Below are 6,000 nucleotides of genomic sequence, written 5' to 3' on the forward strand. Positions count from 1 at the left end.
TTGGAAATGTGAAATAAAGGCGAAGAGTGAAGAGAATGTGCAGCTTAGGCTGAACAGGTACTGTATCTGACAGAGCGGAGTGGCTGCTGAGCTCTGTCACCAGACTGACTGGTGAAAAACGGCCAACTTGCAAACATGTTGCTTTGCAGAGAGTTGTTAACATTAGCACTGTTAGATTTCTCTGGGCTATGCTCCTTTTTCTGGGGCGCGGTCTGTCCGAATTGGTGGGGTGGGGCCATAACGTGTAATTAGGTGAGTATTTCCCAGAGCTCGGAACGGCGCGAAAGACCACGTTATTGAACGCCCATTCAGGTGGGGAACTCCCCAATGAGGCCACACATTGTCCCGTTTTCTGCACTGTTTGGCGCACCTGAATTCCTCAGTGCAGGATGAGATTGAACACTATTTTTAAAAATATATATATTTATTAAGATTTTTTGACAACACAATTTTTTCCCCGTACAAACAATAACCATCCACCCCCAGTAACAAAATAACACAAAATCGCACTGAGCAAGATATATACATGGCAAAATGGTATATTAACATAGCTTTATACACTGGCTCTCGCCCGCATGTGCCAGTTTCGCCCACCCTCCATGTTATCTCCCGCTCATCCATCCCCTCAAACAGTCTCTCGTTCCCCTCGCGCCCCCAGGGTTGCTGCTGCTGCTGACCGGCCTTCCTCTAACGCTCCGCGAGGTAGTCTAGGAACGGTTGCCACCGCCTGTAGAACCCCTCAAGGCAAACTTAATCCTCTCCAACTTAATGAACTCGGCATGTCGTTTATCCAGGCCTCCAGGCTGGGGAGCTTTGCCTCCTTCCACAATAACAAGATCCTTCGCCGGGCTACGAGGGACGCAAAGGCCAGAATTCCGGCCTCTTTCGACTCCTGCACTCCCGGCTCATCCACTACTCCGAATATTGCTAGCCCCAAGCTTGGCTTGACCCGGACTTTCACCACCTGAGATATTGCTCCCGCCACTCCTCTCCAGAACCCCTCCAGTGCCGGGCATGACCAAAACATGTGGACATGGTTCGCCGGACTCCCTGAACACCTTCCACATCTGTCCTCTACCCCAAAGAACCTACTCAACCTCGCCCCCGTCAAGTGCGCCCTGTGAACCACCTTAAATTGTATCAGGCTGAGCCTGGCACACGAGGAGGAGGAATTAACCCTACCTAGGGCATCAGCCCACAAACCTTCCTCAATCTCCTCCCCCAGTTCCTCCTCCCATTTACCCTTCAACTCTTCTGCTAGGGCTTCCCCCTCTTCTTTCATCTCTTGGTGTATTGCCGAAACCTTGCCCTCCCCGACCCATACACCCGAGATCACCCTGTCTTGAATTTCTTGTGCCAGGAGCAACGGGAATTCCCTGACCTGTCGCCTCACAAAAGCCCTCGCCTGCATATATCTAAATGCATTTCCCGGGGGTAACTCAAACTTCTCCTCCAGTGCCCCTAGGCTCGCAAATGTCCCGTCAATGAACAGGTCCCCATTCTTCTAATCCCCGCCCGATGCCAGCTCTGGAACCCCCCGTCCATCTTCCCCGGGACAAACCGGTGGTTACCCCTGATCGGGGACCACACCGAGGCTCCCACTGCACCCCTGTGCCGTCTCCACTGGCCCCAGATCCTTAACGTTGCCGATATCACTGGGCTCGTGGTATACTTTGATGGCGAGAGCGGCAGCGGTGCTGTCACCAACGCCCCCAAGCTCGTTCCTTTACAGGACGCCATCTCCATCCTCCCATGCCGCCCCCTCTCCCTCCATAACCCACTTGCGGATCATCGCCACATTTGCTGCCCAGTAGTAGCTCCCTAGGTTTGGCAGTGCCAGCCCTCCTCGGTCCCTATTGCGTTCCAGGAACCCTCTCCTTACCCTCGGGGTCTTATTCGCCCACACAAACCCCATAATACTCCTACCTACACTCTTGAAAAAGCCCGTGGTGATCACGATGGGAAGGCACTGAAACACAAACAAAAACCTCGGAATGACCACCATTTTGACCGACTGCACTCTACCCGCCAACGAGAGCGGCAACATGTCCCATCTTTTGAAGTCCACCTCCATTTGCTCCACCAACCTCGTCAGATTCAATTTGTGTAGGGCCCCCCAACTCCTAGCTATCTGGATCCCCAGATACCGAAAACTCCCCGTCGCCCTCCTCAGCGGTAGGTCCCCTATCCCTCTTTCTTGGTCCCCTGCCTGTAGTACAAAAAGCTCACTCTTCCCTACATTGAGCTGATAGCCCGAAAACTCCCCAAACTCCCTCAGAGTCTGCATGACCTCCACCATCCCCTCCATTGGGTCCGCCACGTACAACAGCAGATCATCCGCGTATAGCGACACCCGATGCTCTTCTCCCCCGTGGACCACCCCCCTCCATTTATTAGACTCCCTCAGTGCTATGGCCAAGGGTTCAATCGCCAATGCAGACAACAGGGGGCACCCCTGCCTCATTCCTCGGTACAACCGAAAGTACTCCGACCTCCGCTGGTTCGTCACCACACTCGCCACCAGGGAACTATAAAGGAGCTTAACCCAGCTAATAAACCCTCCCCCGAACCCAAACCTACGCAACACCTCCCAGAGGTACTCCCACTCTACTCGGTCAAAGGCCTTTTCTGCGTCCCTAGCTGCCACTATCTCCGCCTCTCCCTCCTCCGACGTCATCATTATCACGTTTAAGAGCCGCCGCACGTTAGTGTTTAATTGCCTGCCCTTTACGAATCCCGTCTGGTCCTCGTATCACCCCCGGTACACAGTCCTCAATCCTCGTGGCCAGCACTTTTGCCAATAACTTAGCGTCCACATTGAGGAGCGAAATCGGCCTGTACGATCCACATTGCAGTGGGTCCCCTCCTCTCTTGCCTCGTTAAAGGTCCTCACTAGTAGCGGGGCCAATAGGTCCACATACTTTCTATAGAACTCCACCGGGAACCCGTCTGGCCCGGGGCCTTCCCCGCCTGCATACTCCCCAGGCCCTTGCTCAGCTCCTCCAACCCGATTGGTGCCCCCAAACCAGCCGCCTCTTGCTCCTCCACCCTCGGGAACCGCAGTTGGTCAAGGAATCGTCTCATCCCCTCTTCCCCCCCCCCTGGGGGCTGGGATCTGTACAGCTCTTCATAGAAGGCCTTGAATACCTTGTTTATTTTTGTTGCACTCCGAACCGTGTCTCCCCCTCCATCTTTGATTTCCCCCTATTTCCCTCGCTGCCATCCTCTTACGGAGCTGGTGTGCCAGCATCCGACTGGCCTTTTCCCCGTACTCGTAGGTCGCCCCCTGCGCCTTCCTCCACTGTGCCTCCGCCTTCCCCGTGGTCAACAGGTCAAACTCCGTCTGGAGCCGTCGCCTTTCCCCAAGTAATCTCTCCTCCGTGCCCTCTGCGTATCTCCTGTCCACTCGCAAAATCTCCCCCACTAACCTCTCCCTTTCCATGCCCTCTGTCTTCTCCCTCCCTATGAGCCCTGATGGAGATTAGCTCGCCCCTGATCACCGCCTTCAACGCCTCCCATACCACCCCCACTCGCACCTTCCCGTTGTCGTTGGCCTCCATGTACCTTTCGATACACCCCCTTACCTTCCCACACACCACCTCATCTGCCAGCAGTCCCACGTCCAGCCGCCAAAGCGGGTGTTGGTCCCTCTCCTCTCCCAGCCCCATTTCCACCCAGTGCGGGGCATGGTCCGAAACGGCTATGGCCGAATTCTCCGTCCCCTCCACCCTCGGGATGAGCGCCCTGCCCAGAACAAAGAAATCTATCCGGGAGTAGGCCTTGTGCACGTGGGAAAAGAAAGAAAATTCCCTGGCCTGCGGTCTTACAAACCTCCACTCCCCCCATCTGATCCATAAACCCCCTGAGCACCTTGGCCGCCGCCGGCCTCTTTCCTGTCCTTGATCTGGAGCGGTCCAGTGCTGGATCCAGCACTTTATTGAAGTCCCCTCCCATTATCAGTCCTCCTACCTCTAGGTCCGGAATGCGACCCAACATGCGCTTCATGAGTCCAGCATCATCCCAGTTCGGGGCGTATACATTTACCAACACCACCCACGTCCCTTGCAACCTACCACTCACCATCACATATCTCCCTCCATTATCCACTACGATAGTCTTGGCCTCAAATGACACATGCTTTGCCACCCCTCTGTTTTTCGCGTCCAGTCCCGAGTGAAATACCTGTCCTACCCATCCCCTTCTTAGCCTAAGCTGGTCCGCCACCTTCAGGGGCGTCTCTTGGAGCATGGCCACATCAGCCTTCAGTCCCTTTAAGTGCGCGAACACTCGAACCCTCTTCACCGGCCCATTCAGGCCCCTCACGTTCCACGTTATCAGCCGGATTGGAGGGGCTCTCTCCGGCCCCCCCCCCCGTGTCCGCGTCTCCCTCACCCTCCGGTCCCCCAACCGGTCCCGACCACCTCTTCTGTGTCCCATTCCCTTTCGGCCAGTGCAGCAGCAAACCCCGCCCCCCCCTACACCCCTGTCTAGCTTTTTTGCTCCCCCCATATCACTCACGTAAGTCAGCTGACACTTGCTGACCCCGACTTCCCCTGCCATCCCTTTGACCCCCCCCGTGTGGGAGTTTCCCCATCAATATACGTTCCTTCGTTCCCCGTCCCGCCTTTCTTCCCGCGCGGGGGAAAAGAACCCCGCGCTTTCCAAAGCCTGCCCCACCCCCTCTGGCGCAGCTCCTGCCGCGGCCTTGTCTCTCTCCCCCAGCCCATATAACATTCCCTGCACGCGATTGACCCCCTATAGACAACAACCATCGTACTTTAACCCTCAAACACCCCCCACCCTCACAAACCCTTAATTAGAGTCCAACGTTTCAGTTAATATAAAGGTCCACGCCTCTTTGGGCGTTTCGATGTAGTGGTGTTGGCCATTTTGTGTAACCCACAGTCGCGCTGGCTGCAACATTCCAAATTTCACTCCTTTCCGATGCAGCACCGCTTTAGCCCGGTTGAAACCCGCTCTCCGCTTAGCTTACCTCCGTGCTCCAGTCCGGGTATATTCTAATCTCAGCATTGTCCCACTTGCTGCTCCGCTCCTTCTTGGCCCATTTCAGGACCCTCTGTCCATAAACCGGTGAAATCTCACCACCATCGCCCTTGGCGGCTCATTTGCCTTGGGCTTCTTCGCCAGCACTCGGTGCGCCCCTTCCAGCTCCAGCAATCCCGGGGGGGCCTCCACGCCCATCAGTGCCCCGAGCATTGTGCCCGCATATGCCGCGGCATCGGCCCCCTCCACTCCTGGGAGACCCAGGATCCTCAGATTATTCCTCCTCAACCTGTTCTCCAAGTCTTCGAGTCTTCCCGCCCACGTCTTGTGTAGCGCCTCGTGCCGCTCCACTCTCACCGCCAGGCCCAAGAGCTCGTCCTCATTCTCACTCACTTTCTCCTGGATCTTCACCTCGTGGGCTTTCTGGATTGCCCCCAGTCCTTCAATTATTGCCAACATAGGCGCCACCATCTCCTTACGCAGCTCCTCGAAGCAGCGCTTGATGAATTCCTGCATCTCCTCTTTGTCCCCGGCCGCCGCCATTTTGCTTGTTTTCCCTCTCTTCTCCCGCTGCTCCAATGCCACTTTTTTGGCCGTTTCACTGCGGGTCCGGTCCATACACGTTAGTAGGGGACCTCTCTCCTCTCTTCCCCACGGGTTGGCTGTGAAAAAAGTTCCGTTGGGGCTCTTCTATTGAGCCCGAAAGTCCGTTTTCGCGGGAGCTGCCGAATCGTGCGGCTTAGCTCCGCATAGCCGCAACCGGAAGTCAGAACACTATTTTTAAATGGCGGCCTGAACTCTCAACTTGCCCAACCCAACCCGAGGGGTGGGCGCACACGTGCAGGGTATCCTGTGGACCCAGTCAACTGCGCAGAAAAATTGCTTGCCTGGCACCCAGGTGACACTGTTAGGGTAGGCTGTACCAAGTGGCACTGCTAGAGGGCAAGCACCTGGGGGCCTCCAATCCCCTGGGAGACCCCCACGAGTGCCATTCCG

The sequence above is a fragment of the Scyliorhinus torazame genome, chromosome 18 (genome assembly GCF_047496885.1).
Source record: "Scyliorhinus torazame isolate Kashiwa2021f chromosome 18, sScyTor2.1, whole genome shotgun sequence".
Taxonomy (NCBI): Eukaryota; Metazoa; Chordata; class Chondrichthyes; order Carcharhiniformes; family Scyliorhinidae; genus Scyliorhinus; species Scyliorhinus torazame.